This window comes from Sminthopsis crassicaudata, chromosome 3, assembly GCF_048593235.1.
Source record: "Sminthopsis crassicaudata isolate SCR6 chromosome 3, ASM4859323v1, whole genome shotgun sequence".
NCBI classification, from domain to species: domain Eukaryota; kingdom Metazoa; phylum Chordata; class Mammalia; order Dasyuromorphia; family Dasyuridae; genus Sminthopsis; species Sminthopsis crassicaudata.
In genome coordinates, this window is record NC_133619.1 from 191,988,459 (window position 1) to 192,009,557 (window position 21,099).

Sequence of the window (21,099 nt, forward strand, 5' to 3'; positions counted from 1 at the left end):
TAGCATTAAACTCTTGGTCTCCTAGCTTCCAAGTGACTGTTCTTTCCAATACTTCATGGCAGTTGTCACCATAAAGTAACTGACAAGTCACTTAGATGCACAGTTGATGTTTCATGCTCTCTTTTCCTGTTGTTGGTTTATTGTTGCCTTTTTTTTTTTTTTTTTTTTTTTTAAGATGAGCCATAGTCCTTCTGTTTCTGTGAACTGCTTGTTTTTCTATTTTAAAATTATGGGCTGCAATAAAAAGAAGTTTTCAGGTGAATTAAGTAGTGCTGGAAATCATCTTTTTAAAAGCTGATTATCTGAAGCTTCCAGAAATGTTCATTTCAGAAAGATACATACAATGAAACTTCTTACCTAGGATTCTAAAAGCAGTCTGAACCAATGACTTTGTAAGAATTTCCCAGTCAGCCTTAATTTTGACAGGCATGAAAGATTTAACAATGGCACCAGCTGAGGTGTGAATACTTTTTTATTGGCATTAGATGATTTGGCTTAAATGACTATACTCTTAAGCACACAGAAATGGATCTGCTCTTTCTTAAGTATATTATTCTTTCCTTAGCCAATATCACAGACAGGAAAAACAAAACAAAACAAAACAAAACCAGTAAACTACTTTCTAAAGCAGCAGGAAGCAGTGGGAGGGTGGGTGAGTTGCTCTCTTCCTCACTTCTTTTTGCTGTCAAAACCTTTCTCTTCCTAAAATCATGCAAACCTTTAATTGTTCCTACAAATCAACCCTTCATAAACCACCTGCATTCTTTCCAGTTCTCTTCAAAACTTTTAAGATTCACAATAGCTAGATAACTCCATAAAGCATAACTTGAATCAAACCAAACTTCCTCTTTTTTTTTTTTCTTCTGCCTGAGTGTTTGACCACAATTAGAATTTCTCTTATCTGTCCAGGCAGAGCTCAAATTGTATTGATTCCCTTCCTCTTTAGTAATAGAGGTATCAATATTCAAACAAATTCCAAGATCTTATACCCAGAGTAAACAAATCTAGCATGCAAAGGCAGTAGCAAAATTATATTTCCCCTAATTTCAAAATCATCCCCAATATTCCTAATCAAATGTTTGTGGTTTTTTTTCTTCCTGAGTTTCAATCAGATAATGTTTTATTACCCTCTACTCTAGCAGGCTCTGAAAAACTGCTTTAAAGGAAAAACTTTCCTGTCAGTTTAAAAGGCCAAGTTCCATTTACTTACAAATTAGTACAACAGGTTAAAAAGTTTAAAATCACAAGCAAATTTTCAAATAATCAATTCCCAAATTTCTTAATCATTGTTTTTAAAAGTTAACAAAGCTTTTAAATCAGCAAAACAGACTAGGGGCTTTTTCCAGAACCCCAGCCCTTGGAGAGAATTTTGTTTCACCTTGAACATTTTTCCCTCCCAGAATCCAAGGGGAGCTTCTCTAAACTTCCAAGCCCACTTAGTGCATTTTTCTGCCTTCACAGAGAATGCCTAGGTATTCCATTCAAACTTCTTTTCTTTAACTGTTAGCACAGTGCTCTTCTATATATTTTTTTAACTTTCCAAACTTTCAAATCCCTCTCAATCTATGTTTTTATTTTTTCTTTTCTTTCCCTTTTCTCCCCTTTCCACACAAGACTACTGCAGTTAGCCAGAGCCAGAGAAAGAGAGAGAAAGTTTGTTTTTTTTCAATCTTCTTTCCTTTCCTGAGCCACTCTTGAAAGAATTACTTCTCTGAATGAATTTCCACTTCAAACATCTCAGCCTGATATTTTTCTAAGTCTGCAACACAGAGGCTGAATTCTTATCTCTTACAACCTTGCTAATTTTTAACACAGAACAAAATGCAAAGCAAACAAACATATACACACAGATACATGGCAGAGCTCTATTTTCACCTTTTCTTAAATCTTTAACAGAGCTCTTCAACTAACAGACAATTAATCATACAGGACACAAAAGGCAAGAACCACAACCAACAGAACAGACAGGCATGGAACATATATTACCAGGGAACCAAATTAGAGCCAAACATCACATAGCATCCTGTGGAGGTCAACAAGGGTCTTGATGTTGCATCCAACTTAGCCACTTGTTTCAGGAGTATTTACCAGACAGGTGGCTGCAGGATAGTCAGGCAGCTGCAGAGCCCCCTCAAGATCTTATTAACCAGAACTGGATTTCAGGATGCTCTATGCCAATTTTGAACTGAATTCAAAAATTTGGGTCTCAATCGTCTGGTCAGCAGAAAGAGATTTCTGGAAACTGGAGCCGAGAAACATCTCTCGGTGGCCACCCCCTAGGATCCATAACCCCTTTCACCCTCCAGGGAGAGGGATTGGCTGTCAGACTGAGCCAAAGGCTTATCTCAGTGAGACCTCCAGTGAAATGGATGGATACCAGATAGACAGCTCTGACCAGATTATTAAATTTAAAGCATCATTTATTTAGCTGGCCAGCGACTGACCCCACTAGACAGACTAGTAGAGATCAGCCCCAAACTTTTAGTGAGGTACACTTTTAAGCCCGTTTACCACATCCTGGTATAGCCTTGTGGTTGGCTACAAATTTTGGGAATCGATGACGCAGTTACTTGTTTACAATGGGGAAGTGTCTGGATGAGAGTGTCAGCATGTTTTGCAATGTTGTGACTTTGTTAGACACCTACTTTTCAGAAAGTCTAGGGTCTCATGAACTGGGGGATAGGGCCCAGTCTGAACATAACACTTCCCTTAATTGAGTTTAAGCAACATTTTCCTATAAGCCTGAGACCCCTTGACCCAGGGATGAGGGGGCCAGTCTTTTGTCCATTTCAATATCTCCATTTTCATCAGTAAAAGTGTTAAGTAGCCTAGAGTCTAGGGTGCCATTGAGAGTCACCACAGAATAAGCTGCTCTTTCTTTCCCATTTTCAGAAAAGCTGATTTCTCCCTGTTGGGTAGAGTCAGGATGCAGGGTAGCAGGATTAAGGGTGTGACGCACCCAGACAGTCAGATCAGGTAGGAAACTCTGACATCTATTAGGTATCCCATCAAGCTGCTGATGTTCTTTGGCTTTTAAAATGCTATGGACCCCAGGGGTAATGGCTGTTCCAACATTAATTTTGAGGCCTCTTCAATTAAAAGCAGCCACTACTCTAAGGCAGAATGGCCAACCTAGCAAAGCACATAGCTACGGAGAGGGAGATCTGTGGCCCTGCCTGTCAGGGATGCAGATCAAGATAAGAATGCAGTTAAGCTTCTCCAAATCTCTTAACTAAAAAGTCTAAAAAAAAAGTCTAAAAGTTTGTGCTTTAAAAAAAAAAAAATCTCTGGAGGTCTGAGATGAGAGATGGGTCCTCAATCTCATCATTAAATCACCAAGCTGGCTAGGCAGAGGAGAGAACTCAAGACCTGTCCTGACCCTGCCCCCCTCCCCGCAGCTATCCCCACTCTATGGGGGAGGGTTAGAAGAGACCACAGGGCCACAGCAAGAGTGAAGGAGAAGCCCTTCCCATCTTATCAGGTACCAGGTGTTGGGCTGTTGTGGTGGAGCAAGGGGAAACTGGACCAAGCCCCAAGTTCTTGCCAGAGGGCAGGATACTGGGGGAGGTGGCTCGATTCCCATACCAAGCAGCCACCAGCTGTTGGGTTTTTGTGGTGGAGAGGCTGTCCCTCATGCTCAAACTCAGAACAGAGTCTGGGGAGTTTCCTAGAACAGTTTCCATGATACCTAGAGCACGAACCTCTGGGGTTCCCGGCCTCAGTGTGGGAGGGATTTGCATTGAAAGAGGCACCTCTGCTCTGAGTGTTTTTCCACAAGAGGCAGAAGTTGCTCCGAGGAGAAGAAAAAGAGCTGGAAGTCCCAGGTTTTAATTCAGGGAAGAGATAAAGAACCAACAGCTTTGTAACAGTGGAGTGGGAGAAACTTGAGGGCTCAAAATTGTCTTCTCTAGGTTCCTTCGTTTATTTCCCCAGGACAGATCAAGGACAGTGTTGTCCTTGGACACCTGAAAAAAGTTGGGTGGGTCCCCAGAGTAACCTGGTTCTCCTAGGTCTGGGTGGGGGGTTGGCTTTCTGCCTGAGGCAGAGCTTAAAATCAGAATCCTTAGAAAAACTAGAAGTTCTATAGGATTCAGTTCAGGTGAGAGAAAAAGGGATTTAGGAGTGCATTGAGATGCAAAGGATGGCTCCTTTGTCTCTAGAGGGGCTGGATGGAGTCTGATTTCCTTGTAGCAAATCAAATCAGCATCTTAAGCTTTCCAGTTTTGGGGTTTTTCTCAAGTCAAATTGGTCTCTGCTTAAGGAAGGATTTTTTTTTTTTTTTCCTGTTTTAGAAGCAAGGGTGTTTTGCCTTATTTTTGGCAGGAAAATGCCTTCGTTTCCCCCAATTCTATAGCTTCTAGTCTGTCTCTAGATGTCTCTAGAGATAGACAGCGACAAAAGAAGGCCTTTTGTCACAGAACCCAGGTATTCTCCCTGAGAGAATCCTGCTCTAGACTCCGACTACGATTCAATCCTACCCAAGTATTTGAGTGTCCACTATAGAATAGGGGGAAAAAAGGTTTTTTACCTTGTGTAGATTTCAGGGTTTCCTGACTGTCAGGGAACCAAATGATGAGGTTTGGCGCAGAGCAGAGAGTTGTGGGAACCTCCTCTGGTCGGCCTGCAGGTCCTTCTTAAGAATTTGTGAACCTGAAAAGTTAGACTGGCAAAAGAAATTTATTGTTGGAACTGAGAAGCCAGCTTTTGCTAGGAAGACTGACTTCCTCAGAGGCAAGGTAAAGTTCCTAGCAGAAATCCAGACAGAGGGTTGTGGTACTGTTAGGGAAATAGGTGATAGGGATAAAGTGGGATTAATGCTGAAAAGAGAATATCTTCTCAGTGGATAGAGGGTCCTCATAGGTGGCTATGCCAAGGAGAGAGAGAGGCTCCTTGGCATGGTATGTCCTGTTTTTGGCCCTCTACAGGGAATAGAGGTTGACAGAAATCTAGATCTCCAGCTTGGGCTAAGTAGGAGTGGTCCTGGACTCAACTAGTACCACCAAGATAAACAAAATGAAACCACTTTATCTTGATTCCCTTGGGCAGATATTTCTCCCGGGAGGGTTTAAGGAGATCTCAAGTATTTATTTCATGGTCCCCCCTAAGTCAGGACAGTATTGGGATTCCCTACATCATTCTGATACCAAGTGACTTGCAACAATTTCACAACTAGTAATAATTTGAGGACATATTTGAATTCAGGAACTCTATACTCTATACCCAACACTCTGTCCACTGTATCACCTAGCTGTCTCTTTTGAAGATTTTTGCCTTTATAATTGCGAAATTAAGATTAACATTGTTTCAATACATCTTTCCTTTAAAAAATAGATCAAACTTTAGAATTTGGCCTTTAAAGTGTTACTAAAATTTAATTTTCTAATTATACACACACACACACACACACACACACACACACACATACACACACACACACACACACACACACACAACTATTATTTTTATTTAATGTCAAATTTATCTTTGAGTTCCTCAAAATTACTTGCTTTGGTTATTGACCATGGCAAAGCATCCAATATGAACAGTAAAGGCTATAAAACTATTCATATGGAACAGTTCTTTACTGCAGTTCTTCCTCTCCTAATCTAAACAGCTTATTTTTGTGATAACTGTGAATACAAAACTTTTCCACAACTGATCAGTGAAAAGTCCCTAAATTATCTGTTGGTCCATGAAATTAGGAGGCAGAAGTCACAGGACTAGAATTCCTGTTATTCTGTATATCCTCCTGTCTTGGGTTGATCCAACAAAATTATTTCATTATAAATATGTACCATAACTCATTTCAATCACTAGATTTTTGTTCTCATTCTAAACAAGCAGATATGTGGAGGTGCTGATGGGAATTGCCATTGGAGTGGCAAAGGATAATTCTCTTATTTATGTACATGTAGTTTGTAGGACTGGTTGTCCCTTTGTCATACGCAGGAAGTCACTTTAATATAAAAAGCAACAATTAAATCTGGGAAAATGCAAGGCAGGATACAAGATAATAACCAAATCCAGGAAACAAATGAAATACAAGACACAAGCTAAGCATAAATTGGGCCAAAAAGAAAAGAAAGAAATTAATACTTGGAGAGACAAAAAGATAAGAATGAATCAGTGATAATCTTACTAAGAAAGGAAATGTGATAATGTGCTTCATTAAGAGAAACATAACAACCAATAATCAGGAAGTAATCCTGCTGCTATTTTCAACAAGTGCTGTATTAAAATGCTATCTTCAGTTTTCATCTCTCTGGTTTTTGTGGAGAAACACTAGAATATGGAGAATAATAAAAGGAATTTACCCTATGAGGAAAGATTAAAGATGATGAGGGAAGAAGTGCAGTCACACACACACACACATACACACACACACACACACACACACACACACACACACACATACACACATATTGTTCATAGGATCAGAGATTTAGAATTAGAACGAACCTAAAAGGTCATATAGTTCAAATTATTTATTTTACAGAGGAGGAAATTGGGGCTCATAGTTTTACATTTTTCATTGTTTCTTTGCCCCTTCCCTTTTGCTATTGGAGAGTTATCCCCCAACAAAGAAAACATTCAACAAAACTAATAAATATATCAAATAAGTCTGACATATAAGTGTTTCATATTTGCAATTTTCCAGCTCTGCAAAGAAATTGGTGAGGAATCGAATTGACTTTTTATTTCTTTTAATTGGGGCTAAATAAATCATTGTAATTTTGAAGCATTCAGGTTCTATTATTTGTTCTTTCAAGTAGCATTTTTATAGATATTATATGTATTGTTCTTCCAGTTTCTGCCTCACTTTTCATTTGCTTATGGAAGTCTTCCTCTGGTTTTTTATTCATCATTTCATCTCTTACTATACAGTATAATAATTAATATGCCATTAAATTCATATACCACAACTTTTACAACTATCCTCTCAACAATGGATATTTATTTACCCCTGTTCCTTGTTATTATAGAAAATGCTATCATAAATATTTTGATATAATAGATCTTTTCTTTTTGTTAGGCATAACATTTATTAAGTACCTACTATATTTAAGCATTGGGGATATAAAGAAAGAAAAAAAAAAGCAGCCCATTTTCTCACAGAGCACATAGATCAATGAGGAACACAACATGGGAACAACTGTATGTATAAACAAAGTATAGGACAGGAAGACAGTAAGATTAAGAACAATTGGCAAAGGCTTCTTGCAGAAGGAAGCAAATAAGACTTGAAGCAAGCCAGAAGATGGGAGTAAGAAAGAAGAGATTTTTAAAAACTGTGGACAGTCAATGAAAATTCCCAGAGTGGGGAGATATCTGGTTTGAAGACACCCAAAGGAACCCAATGTCACTAGATCACAAAATATATATGTATCAGTGTGTGTGTGAGTGTGTGTGTGTGTGTGTGTGTGTGTGTGTGTGTGTGTGTGTGAGTGAGTGAATGTGTCTGTGCAAGTTAGGGAATCAAGTAAATATAAGAAGAAAGATAAAAAGTGCCAGGTTTTGAAGAGCTTAAATGTCAAACAGTGGATTTTAATATTAGATGTTGGAAGTCCATAGATAGACATTTGTTTGTTGCGTCAGGAGAGTGATTTTGTCAAACTTTCATTTTTTTGAAGATCAATTTGATAGTTGAGTGGAGGATGGATTGTAATAAGGATAGATTTGAGGCGGGGTCATGAATAAGCAACCCATTGCAGTAATTCATGTATGAAGTGATAAGGGTATTTATTGGGATGGCTATAGAGTCCAAGAAAAGAAGGGGAACAGTTAAGAGATGTTACAAAAGGTAAACATAATAGGATTTGCCCTGATTGGATATAAGCAATAAGAGAGTGAAGAGACTCTACATTGGAAGTCTGTATACTATGCAAGAATAATGGTATTCTCATTCGTAATAGGGAAATTAGGAAGAAGAAATTAGGGGGAAAGATGACTTCAGTTTTAGACATTTTTGATGTGCATTAACTTGTTTAGATGTGTAAAAGACACTTGGGATAATGGAAATCAGAATATTTCTAGAATTTTTTTGTCTTCCCTTTCTCTTATTGGTCTCCCTAATTTCTTGTATGTTTCAGCTAAATTCCCTTCTTCTAGAGGAACCTTTCTCTAATCTCTTTTTGTTCTACACCTTCCATCTTTTACTCATTTCCTATTTAACTTGAACAAAGCTTGTTTGCTTGGGTCTCCCATTAAATTGTGAGCTCCTTAAGGGCAAGGAATATTTCCCCCCTCTTTTTGCATACTCATCACTTGACACAGTGCCCGGCTCTTAATAAATTTTATTAACTGTTGATTATTTCCAATTTATCCTGTATCTAGAATGTTCACATGCATATTAATATTGCTCCCCTATTAGACTACAAGGTCATTGATAACCTTCCCAAAATATAATAGAGTCAATGACTGGTACATAGTATGTGCTGAAGAAAGTTTGTTGACTGACTGAAATCACAAAGAAGAAACCTGACCTATATCAGGAAATTTAAAAATGGAAGAAAGTCACAAAGAGAAAGAAGGGAAGAAGAACTATTGTGTTAGAGCTAAAAAGAAAATGAAAACAAACAAATTTGAAGTTATTCCATAAAAATTACCTGATTTGAGAAAGCAAATATTGCTCTTACAACATTCAAGGATGCAATCAAATGAAGGAAAAAAAGAAACCAAAGGCAACATCTAAAAACAAACAAAAAAATAGATGTTTAATTATCATATTCTTATCTAAAGTATTAGAGGAACTGTTTGTCAATCTTATAACAGCAGAAAGATCTGTTGTGGTTATATATAGTATATGCTGTCCCTATTAGAACATAAGTTCTTTGAGGGTAGGGACTATCTTTCTTTTTGCTTTATATACCCAACTTTTAGCAGAGTAAATGTTTGTTGACAGAATGAGAACACAATGATACAGCAAAAAAAAAAAAAAAAAAAAAAAAAAAAAAAGATAAAGAATTTAAGTGTAAAAATCAGATGGAATGAATTGATTGCATATAAGTGCTGAATGAATGAAGAAACAGGTCCTGTTCTCAAAGATTTCATAATCTATGGAAAAGAAGCTGGAGAAACTGGAGAAGGAAAGAGCAATAATTTTATTTTATTGTCCTTATTTTTTAGAGCATTATGATTAATTCCATTTGTGAAAAAAAATTTGATGTTCTCATGATCTCAATGTTTTTCATGCAAATCTTGTTATTTCTGCATCCTTTTACACTCCAGCTTAAATTGCTTGTCAATTGCCTTGCTTTTCTTGAGTATCTGGCTTCTAAGTTTTTTCAATATGATTTTATACTGTACGTCTATTTATAATGATTACTTCAGTCTCTTTTCTCTTAAAAAAAAGCATTGTACATTGTTCCCAGTCTCTCTTAATGGAATCTATTGACTTGGGAAAAGTATTCTTTGGAAAGTAAGGATAGTGAGACAAGATAATAGGGGTTAGGAGAAGATAAGGTAGGGGAAAAGAGAATAGTGCAGAAACTTTTTTTTTAAAAACAGTTCAATTGTCATTACAGCTAGTGTGTTCCCACTAGGATTAATGAAAACTAACAAAAAACAGTCTAAGAAAATGGCACACTATGAATAGGGAGATAATTGCAATATGGCTCAAAAGAAATCTCTAAATATATATTAAAACTACCACAGAAACTTCAGTAAATCTCAAAGTACATCTGTTATTAGGTTTAAATTTTTTAGAGCCTACACCAAGAAAATGACTAAAAAACACATAAACATCCAAATGCACACAAAACGTCTGTTAATAAGGGGAGGTGTGATTTTCCCTTCCTGCCCACTTTCCTAAAACCCAAACTCAATCTGTTTAGATTTTAGAACTCTCAGAGAATAGTCTAAAAGGCTCATAATTCCAAGTTTTATAAGCCTTTCACTATGGATATTAACAATTGTATCGGCAAGCAATTTTTAGCTCTCTCTTTTCCTTATGTTCTCTGTTATGCATGGAACTCATCACTATGTATATTATAAGATCCAATTATTATACTTGCATTGACCCAGAATGTTAATGATATTGCCAGGCAAATAATCCTGTTCACTTTTTTATTTGAATACATTCCTAATTGATTTTACATCTAATTTTCATACAAACATGATGTTTGGGATAGAATACAAGAAAAAAAAAAAGTGTTGTTCTAATTGTACAATATTTGAAGTATCTTTTATGTTAGCTACTAAATATACTACAGAACCTTCTTGTTCATCTGTTTCCCAGATATGTAACATTTCTTTCTTCATGCATTTTTATTGTCCAGAGGATTCTCCAGTCACAGAACATTTTCATTTGCTTCTCTTTGGTAGAATTAATTATCTCTTGATAGATTCTTTTTTCAAGTTTAAAATTGCATTTAAAAACTCTTCTGTTTTCTGAATTCTAACTGGGTACTCTTTGAACTATAGATTCTTTGGGTGAATGCTTGTTTATAAATCTCCTTGGGCTTTGAAGTGGTTGCCGAAACTATTATGAGCTGGGTATAATATTCTATATACAATATGTAATTCAATTGGGAAATCACTTTAATTTTTAAAGGCTGAAAGACCAAAAAGACTCACCTGACAAAAATAAAAGTTGAGAAATAATTGTTTTTAAACATTTTTGTTATAAATGCCTGATTAGTTTACTTTGGAGTCTATATAAATAAAACATTGCTTTTTAATTGAGAGGCAGTATGCAAGAGTAAATGTAGCAATCCAATTTGAATAAGAAGAGAGGATTTTGAGCCCTAGTTCTAACTCTTACTCACTATTTATGCTTAGAGAGTAAATTCATCCGCATTTACTGCTATACAAAAGGAAGAAGTTAAACCAGATAATCACTAATATTCATTATATCCTGAAAATTCTATAAAGGGAATTAAGTAAGCCCCTACTATGTGGCAGGTATTGTACATGCTATCTTATTTTATCTTCATAAGTTTATTAGGTAAATTCTCTTATTCCCATTTTGTGGTTAAGAAAACTGAGGCAGAGAGAGGTTAAGTGACTGACCCAAAATCAGAAAGCTATTATGTGTCTAAAACCAGATTTGAACTCATGTCTTTCTGTCTAGGGTCCAATATTATATATCTAATAGGTCACCTATCTGCCTAATTATCTGTGATTCAATAATTAGTTCTTTCTCTCTGATTTACAGATTCTTGTGTGTGTACACGTGTATGTGTGTGTTTCTTATGAATGAAAGTCTGTATTCCAATCCCTATTTCTATGTAATAGATATTTATCTGAAAGTTATTTTTCTAGAAAACCAAAACATTTTAGAATCAGAAAAAAGCCAAAACAACTTAAGAACAATTGAAATAGTCACCATGTCTAAATCTAAAGTTCATATACTTTGATTATGTCCATATATATTTACAGTTGTAATTTATTTTATATGTTATTATAAAATCTTTCTATCCATCCATTATCCATCCATTCATCCTCTCTCTCTCTCTCTCTCTCTCTCTCTCTCTCTCTCTCTCTCTCTCTCTCTCTCTCTCTCTCTCTTCTCTCTCTCTCTCTCTCTCTCCTTCTCTCTCTCTCTCTTCCCCTTTTCCCGATTCCCCTGGTACTTTTTTTCCCTTTTTCCTGAAGATCAGGCATGTTTCATCTTAACTCTCCCTCAGTGTTATGGGCCAGAACTCTGAAGTTGAAACAAAGGATTTGGACTTTAACCTCTTGCTACTTGTGTGGTAATTACTGAATTGAAACGAAAACCTCAACAGAGGACATTACATTTTAGAGAGAACATTACACCTCAGGGTTCTCCAGTACTTGTCTGATGATTGGGAGTGTCTATGTTCTTGGCACCACTTTTCACTGAGGATATTCTCCCAAATGTATGGGTGGGTTCCCTGTACCCCATTCCCATTTAAAGACTCATAATTTGATTTGCTTTTACAAAGAAATATTTAATTCAAAAGATATAACATATAAACAGAATATTTAGTTCAGTTATTATAGAGCACAGTTCTAGTTTCAAGTCCAAAATTCTTTTTGTCAAGGCACCCTGACTTCTCAAGGATTCCCTGCTAGGCTTGTTGGCACATCCTAGTTGGAATCCTGGGTCTCTTGTCACTATGGCTAAAATTCCTTGGTCCAGTAGAGATCACAAGCAGTACTTGAAGTTGGGAAACTCAAAGAAAAAGAGCAAAAAGAGATTCATTTTAATCAGGTTATATATATACATATATGTATATATGTATGTATGTATGTATATCATATATATGCCATATATAGCTTATATATCTATATGATATATCAGATAAGAAAGGTGAAGTGGTAGTCTCCCTCCTGGCTCTGGTCATGACCACTCTATGAATAAATTGTATCTGGACAGAGTAAAATAAACCTTCAGGAAAAAGAGAAAGTTTGTCTTGGTCTTACCAGTTTTAAAGAAAAAACCTCTTCCAACTCTTCTGCTAATCAAAAAGAAAGCTATTTCTACCCATATGATAAGAAAATTCAGTATGCAGTATGTCTCCATCTTAGACAATCTCAGCATGTGTGCAACAAATCTCCTTATATATAGTTTCATCTAGTCAAATACTATCATTTTGCAGATGAGAAAATTATAAACCAAAGAGGTTATGTCTTGTCCAAGGGCACACAGTTTAGTGAGCATTATTGCTGTTGACTAATTTTAATTGTGTCTAATTCTTTGTGACCCCTTTCTGTTTTGTTTTGTTTTGTTTTGTTTTGTTTTTAGCAGAAATACTGCTTTCTCCAATCTATTTTATAGATGAGAAATGGAGGCAAACAGGGTTAAATGACTTGTCCAGGATAACGAAGCTAGTATTGTGTCTCAGGCAGGATTTTAATTCAGCAAGTGTTTTTCTGATTCCAAGCCCAGAGTCACTATAGAGCCATCTAGCTGCCCTTAATCAGCATTACAAGTAAGTTTTTATTCAGGTCCTCTGGCTCCAGAGCCCATGGAATTAATTTGTTCTACAACTGGAATTAAATTAATGCTTGTTGGATTATTTTTTTTTTGCTTTGATTAAAAAGAAACTACTTAGTTACCAGTTTTTCCCCTAGAAGCAATTTGTTTCAGTTGACCGTCTGGCCAATAAGATTATCAAGGTTAGCAATGAAGTCTGTGGCCCCAAAACAATGCAAGACTATGTAACCAACATTAAAATTAAATCTGTAATCCTTTCCCCCCGATAATTGTTTAAGTTTTCCCTTTTTAGATTATTCCCCCTGAGTTTTTTAGAAAGTATTTTCTGATATTATGAAGAAATTTGTTTCTATTTACAGAATATATATATATATATATTCCACAAAATATGAGCTCTTTCATGGTAATGAAGCAGGTTGTAGTCCCTTTAAGAAACTACATTTGTGATCTTTTCAGATTGATTTATTCCTTTCTGATTCCCAGCCCCTCCTGGCTGATGCATTATCAATCCAGGACCTTGATTCACAGATCCTGGTCAAAAACACCGCTTTGAATTCCAATAGGAGATCCGGGCTTGTCCCAGCCCCCAACGGAGCTAAGCCAACTTGGGCTCTCCCAGCCTCCATTCTGATGACCTACTCAGGCTTCCCAACCCCCACCAAGACAAGCAATATAATGAGCTTCCATCAGCTAAGGCTTTTGCAGATGGACCTTGGCAGTGCCCTTTACAGCCAGGATCTTTTTGCCCACTGGAATACTGTTTCCAGTGCCTCTTTACTCTCACCTATTTCCTTAAGTAGGCTTTAACCTCACTCCCAATCCCCATGATGAACTCTTTTATCAATCTAGGTTTTCAGATTTGTAAATTCCTTTACAGAGAACTGCACCACCAGAAAGGAGTCCCCAAAATTCCCTAGCCTTGTGCCAAATCCAAAGGGGTTGCAGGGGAGCTCCATTTGACCTTCTGAATCTCGAACCTGCCACTAGACCTCATTTAACTCCCTGACCACCAGAAACCCTAATTTTATTTGGGTTCCCCAAATTTAAACCTCATCATTTGGTCCCCTGACCAAAATAATCCCCCCAAACTAGACATAATTTGGCGACTGAACAGAACCCCAATTTTTTCAGGGCATTCAGAACCAATTTGGGTTTTGAGCTGTTGGTGCAGTATTTTTCCAGGAAGAATACCTGTGTTCCTTCTTTTGTCTCACCCTATCTCTAAAGGTAGTGGGCACCCAGACTGGGTCTGGGCTGTGGGCAGTATTCTCCCATGGAGAGTACTTGCATTTTCACACTCTATTTTTAGAGATAGCGGGACCAGGAAATCCGGAACTCTGGACTAGGTAAAATACTTTTTTTTTTCTTTCCCTATCCTTCAGTGGACTCCTAAGCCACTTGGGTCAGGTTTGGGTCATTGTTAGAGCTCTATGCTCATGCACAATTCTCTATGAATTGCTGTGGCTTGACAAAAAGATTCCTTTTGTCTCACTCTCTGTCTCTAGAGATATGAGAGAGGCTGGGAAAACTAAAAGCTTTTACCTGTATACAATCTAGACACACCTCTGCCTCAAAAAAAAAAAAAAAAAAATTCTTCCTTGAGCAGCCTGAGGAAACTCCCTCTGTCTAAACCCCTCCAGAGACAAAGAACCTTTCTTTGCATCTCAAGGTATTTATAAACTTTTTTTTCTCTCACCAGAAAGCCCTGCCCTCATGCTGGAACTCCAAGACAAGAGAGGAAGTGTCTCTTTAACACCATCCCCCCCAGAGCAAAGAGACACATGGCTGTTCTGGGGACCCCTCTCAGAGTCTCAGGCCAGCACTCTCTTTGATCTATTCTGGGGAGATAACCAGAGAAACTTAAGAGGAAACACATTTGGGCCCTTCTCCCACTCCACTGTTAAATACAATGGAGTCTCTAATAGTCAGGCTGTAGCTACAAGGAGAAAGGACTCTGACCTGGGGTGAGCTTGGAAACATCTCTGTCCAGGGCTGCTACTCCCTGGACAGGGGTGAGCAGTCTCTCCATCAGGTTTTGCTCTCCCAGCAAGATTTGGAGGCTTACATGAGCTATCCTGCCCTCAAGTTCCAGCATGGAATTGCCAGAGGAGCCCTCGATTTGGGACACACAGGGTAAGATGGCATCTCTTTCTCCCCCACCCTTGCTCTGGCCTTTTCTCCCCCTCCCTCATGGAGTGGTGATCACAGAACTCTCCCATATGGCTTGGCAACCTGCCATTTAAGTGCTCCTATCCTGTCCCCTTATTGGGGTACTATATAGTAGGGAGAATGGGGACTCAACCTTAATCTTCTCATATCTCCGGAAAAGTTTTTCATCAACTTTTAAAACAGAACTTTGCTAGCAATCTGGACAAGCGGGCCACGCTGCTCCCAGACCTTTTGCCTGGCTCTTAAAGGAACCTTGTCCCATACATTTTAAAAAGGGACTTCGCTTCCCTGATGTGGTCATTCTGCCTTAAAGCTCTCCCTCCCCATCTTTCTCTTTCTCTCTCTCTCCTTCTCTCTCTCCTTTGTTCCCTCTCTCTCTCCCTCTTTGTCTCTCTCCCTCCCTCCCTCCATCTCTCCCTCTCTCTCTTCCTCTCCTTCCCTCCCTCTTTCTCTCTCTCCTTCTCCCTTCCACCCCTCTCTCTCTCTCTCTCTCTCTCTCTCTCTCTCTCTCTCTCTCTCTCTCTCTCACTTTCCTACCCAAACTTACAGGTGGAAACTTTTTCACTCCTAATTTTCTCAGTCCCAAGACCTTTCGCTCTTAGCACACTCTCCTATTTTTTTTTTTTTGACTTGGCATTCTATGCCCCTGCCAACAATTAAAGGTTTCTTTTTTAAGTTCTAACCCAGGCCAGGTTACAGCTTCAAGAAAGACCTTTGGAATGATGGCTGGGGAATAAAATTCCAAGTCAAGGCAAATTAAATTGTTAATAGAGTAAAGATAGCTTCTTTCTTTCTTTTCTCTTCTCATTCCATGACTACAGCAGGAAATGAATTAGAGGGAGAGACTGAAACTATTTGAAAACTCCTTAACCAATTTCAATTAGGTGAACATTTTTAAAGGAAAGAGGTCTGTCTTTCCTGTTGTCTTTTTCTCAAGTTCTCTCTAGACTTATTCTCTGTTTATATTCTTTATTTGCTAATTTTATTTATAAATATTTTTATTTTGGGGGGGAAAATCTGATTGCTATTTTTCTGGGATTTTTAAAATTTTCAATTCTAATAGTTGTCTACACCTAAATCATTAAAATACTATACAAATGATCAATACCCAAAGTCATTTTGTGGTAGGATCTAGAGATAAATGTAGTACAGAGAAGGAAATGTAAGTTCTTTCAGAGACATGCTCCCATACCTAAAAATTATGTTGGAATCAACTAAAACAGTTACTGTCTGAATTGAAGGGGAGATAGGAGTTAGAGTTGGCAAAGATGAAAAGGAACTTGCAGATTTGCAGGGATATAACCTGTTGGAGGTTCTGATGCCTAGTGGAGAAACATCAAAGATTCTGAGATTACTGAGATAAGAATATTGAAGATTCTAAGACAAAGTGAGAAACTTAAGGAGCCTAAGAAAGCAGAAGTTCAAAGAATATTAGGTAAAGTGAAGTCAGCAAGCAAAATTCAAAAATTGAGAGTAATATAGCTTGTTGGGAGAACAGCTGGAACTTGTTAAAGGAAAAAAAAAAAGATAATTTCAATGTAAAAGGATGACATTTTTCCAAATATGAAACTCCCTACAATCCAAAAGAAAATCCACATATTTTTAATAATTCTAAATTAAAAAGTAGTGATTCATATAGATAAATAATTCAGTTCATATATGTGAGGTAATTTAATAGCACAAGGAATAGAGAACTAGCCATGGAGAGAGAAAGTCCTGAGTTCAAATTATACCTCAGACACTTATTAGCTGTTTGATTCTGGTCAAGTCACACAATCTCTCTCAGCTTCAATGGCTTCATCATTAAAAAATGGCATGTTACCTAAATGATTGTTATGATCAATTAAAATAACATTTGTAAAGCATTTTGTAAACCACAAAACTCCATATAAATCCTAGTTCTTATATTATTGTTACATATTTCCAATAAGAATTATTTGGCTATTTAAAATATTTCATTAGTTTATGTAATTTTTAAAATCTAATTTTCACCTTGCATATTATGTAGAATAAAAAAAAAAACCAGCCATATCTTTCTGTATATTTTGACTCATCCGTAATCTGATAGGATAGTTTTTGTTATTTTGTCTTGTACTGTAAGATGGATGGAAATTAGAATGAAATCCAGAAGTATTTGGAGTAAAGATAGAAGAAACAGAACTGGAAAGGCAAAAAAGAAATAGTATCAAATTTTATCAAATAGTATCTAACATTTATCCCTTCTGTTACTTTGGGCACTTGCATTGCAATGTCAGAGAAACTGAGGCAGGATAGAAATTAGAGAGTTTTTAATATTTTATTGGAAAGGGAGAGATTTACTGGGACCAAATGGATCCATGGTTTGGTCCCAGGGCTGAATGTGACAATAGTCTCCAAGAATCCAGCAGTGAATGTTGGATACAAAGATTCTTTTATAGGGTAACAAGAACAATGACATAATGGGGGGAAGTACCTGGGATGGGGTTGACATAATGGGGGAGATAGCAGAGAGGGAGAGGCACCTGATACCCTAATTAATTGCCATGGGGAGAGGCACCTGATATTCTAATGATGCCTAAGATATAAGATCTTTATCTTATCAAACATTCTGATGATGTCATAATTAGGAGGGAGAGGTGGTATTGCAAGATTGAGCACTACAATTAGAAACTGAGGCAGAACAATTTAGGGAAAAGAATTTAGGGACAATTAGGGAAACTGAATCAGAAAATAAAAGGGAACAACAAAAATTCCACATTCTCTCTTCTGATTATTCAAATAATTGAATTACCTTCCTTTAAATACCTGGAAGGTCTTAGCACCATATTTTTGACCAATCCCATATGAAGCAAATAAACAAAAATAAAACTAGAAAAATGCAAGGACTTATGGCAAGGACAAATCTCTCTCTGATAACCCCAGAGTTAATCAGCAATATAAAGGCTCCCTTTTGGTAGCATGACAGGTTCTCTGAAGTTCCAGATCATCTCAGCCAGAGAATCCAGTTGATGAGGACAGTTCACTGTGAGTTAGGTGGTCTGCAGTCATTTGTGCCCTTAACTCAGCCTCTGCTTATATAGGGAGTAGCAGTGCTCAAGACAGTCCTGTGCCCATCCTAAGAGGGGCACCCCAAGTTTTTCAGGAACTTAAAAAGGAAGAAAAAGTGGGGCCTGGAGTAGCTCCACCCGTTCCCTCTCAATAGAACAGGAGTTGCTACTAGGATCCAGATTTCTGAGCAGATTATGGACAGTTAGACCAAGGCAGGCAACCTCGAACTTTTAGAGGCCTGATACCAAAATGCAAGGTTCTTTAAGAATGCTGAAATACTAATTAAGGCACAGGGTTTACAGATCAGAGAGACTGCCAGTCCCAAGACAGGTGTCTGATTTCTGGCTGTTTCTAAAAAATAATCCCCAAAACTGAGTTTGTCAGGGCAATTCCAACGGAATAAGGGATTTCAGAGTTAAAGCATAACCAGCAAATTTAATCAAGGAGTAAAAGCAAAAAGGACTGTTTAAAGGATTTCCAATTCAATCTGATCTAGTGAGGGGGTGGGGCAGAAGTGCCTAAGGTAAAGTGAATAAGAATTAGGGGTTCCCATTCTTTCTGTTATTTTGAGAAAAATCCACCAGTTTCCCTTCCCTATCTCTTACTCCATTTTTTTCTCACAAAAAGGAATTATCAAATAACCATCCCACATATAAATCCCGAGTGAATCAAAATTTTTATACATAACAGACTAATACAATAGGGTTTCCTAAAAATCCCTCAAATATAATAGCAATAGTTACACAATTTTAACAATTTCCATCCCAAATCTTAAATACACAGTAATAGAAGACCCAATCAGGGTTTAACAGCCATGCATTAACCATTCCGGAATTCCCCCATATCAGTTCATGGCAGGTAAGGGAGGAAGCCTCATTCAAAACTTCCCATGCAGGGGGATGGGTGTGGTGTAGTGTGCTGACAATCAAAGCTGATCTAGGATTCAGAAGCAAGTCAATAAGTGTAATTTGATCAAAATCTAGAACAAACAAAACAAAACAAAACAAAACACACACACACACACACAAATCTAACAAATAAAGGTTAGAATAGTTTGAGATAGAAAGACTGGTCTACAAGGACTGCTACAAGATATGGGGAGACTAAAATAGATTGGCCAGCAGCTTCTTACAAAAACAAAAAAACAGCAATTAGGTCTCACAGACCACTGTGCTAATTGTCCTCTCATTATTAAGAAACTTAAAAAAAAAACCACTTGAATATCATAGACACAATATCAATTAACAGATAGATGATCATGCAAAATACTTATTTGCCCATGTATTTAGGATATAATGATTACATATAACCAGATTAGAAACAGCAAGGTATGACATAATTGAATTGCATTAACAGTTTCTATTGACCATTGCTCTGATTATAGAAATCAGTCGCAGGAGGAAAAAACAATACATCGACATAACTATAACATACCATAAGCAGTTAAAACTCAACCTTCAGCACATCAGAGGGTGGAACTTTAAAACTCTTAAAGTTTTAAATAGCATTAATTATAAGCCCAAGAAATTTTACCTCCAATAACAAATCCTATTAACCAAAGTTTCAGATAAATCCTAAACAGGTATTTTAATCTTATATTTATAACAGTAAGAATTTGTCTTAGTAAGTTCACTTTTTCCGTATCTAAGTAGATAGTTTCATAAGTGAACATTATACACACAAATAATTTCGCTTTAAAATACCCAATACATAGACAATATCCCAAATAGCATATTGTCTATAACAGAAATATTTTCAAAAGGACACAGAAAAATTATTTTCAGAAGCCCTTTAATTGACCTCAGAATGACCCAATACAGTCAATTAAAACTTATATATAATATGCTAATACCACATACGAGAATCTGAAAGATTCTTAAAAATACCAATTAAACTTTTAGAAATAGTCCTACCAAATTATGGATCACATTTATGACCATATTCCTTAACCAAGGAAATTATTATGTAGTAAAAGAAACAAATATTCAGTCAATTAACTTAAATCACACTCTACTAGATGGATACAACTTGATAAAATACTCTGGAATATACTTAGTGGGGGAGTGGGAGAGAGAGGAGAGGATTCCACATGGCCATCCTTCCCTCCACTCTACCTCCAAGGAAGCAGAGGGAAGGGAACATGAGCTAAACTCCATCCCTGGACAAAAAGTTCCCTACTGTTTCCCATTAAATTTTCCCCACACAGAAATCCTTCCATTAAAAACTTTCCTATGTCTTTTCCTTAAACAATTCCTAACTCTACAACCTTTCTAACTAGATGTTCCATTGCTAGTAGCAGAGTTTAATCTTCCCCTTTGAAGACAAAAGAGCCCATTTCTCCTTACCCCATACAACCTCTTCTCCACATGCAAATTTTCCTTCTAGTCTCTACTAAATCGCCTTCATTCTCTTTTCCTTCAAAATGTAAGATTCACAATAGCTATGGATAGCTATAGTGAAAAGCTAAATTACTCCATAAAACCCACATGTCAAGCAGAGCTGGATTTAAAGCATAACTTATGTTAACAAATTACCCAAAGTGTTTCAGGGGGTTACTTACTTTACCTAATTAGGGGCATGTGACCCCTTTCAGGCAAGTTAACAGAACTTCACTTTAACAAGCCATTGTTCTTAAGATCTTATACTCAAAGATAACCAAATCTAGCCTTCATAGGCAACAGTGAAATTATTTCCCACAATTTCAGAATCATCTTAAGATTCCTAATCAAATGTTTTCTCCTGCCTGAATTTCAATCAGATATGGTTTTGCAACAGGTTAAAAAGTTTAAAATCACAAGCAAATTTTATACTAAGCACACATGCAACATTGAAATAATCAATTATTAATCATTGTTCTTAAACCTTTAGCAGAGCTCTTTAACCACAAAACAGACAAGTCACACAGAACACAAATCACACATAGGCAGCACAATTACAACATTAAACAAAACATTTAACACATATAACCAGATAGTGCCCAAAAAGGCACTCAGAGTCACATC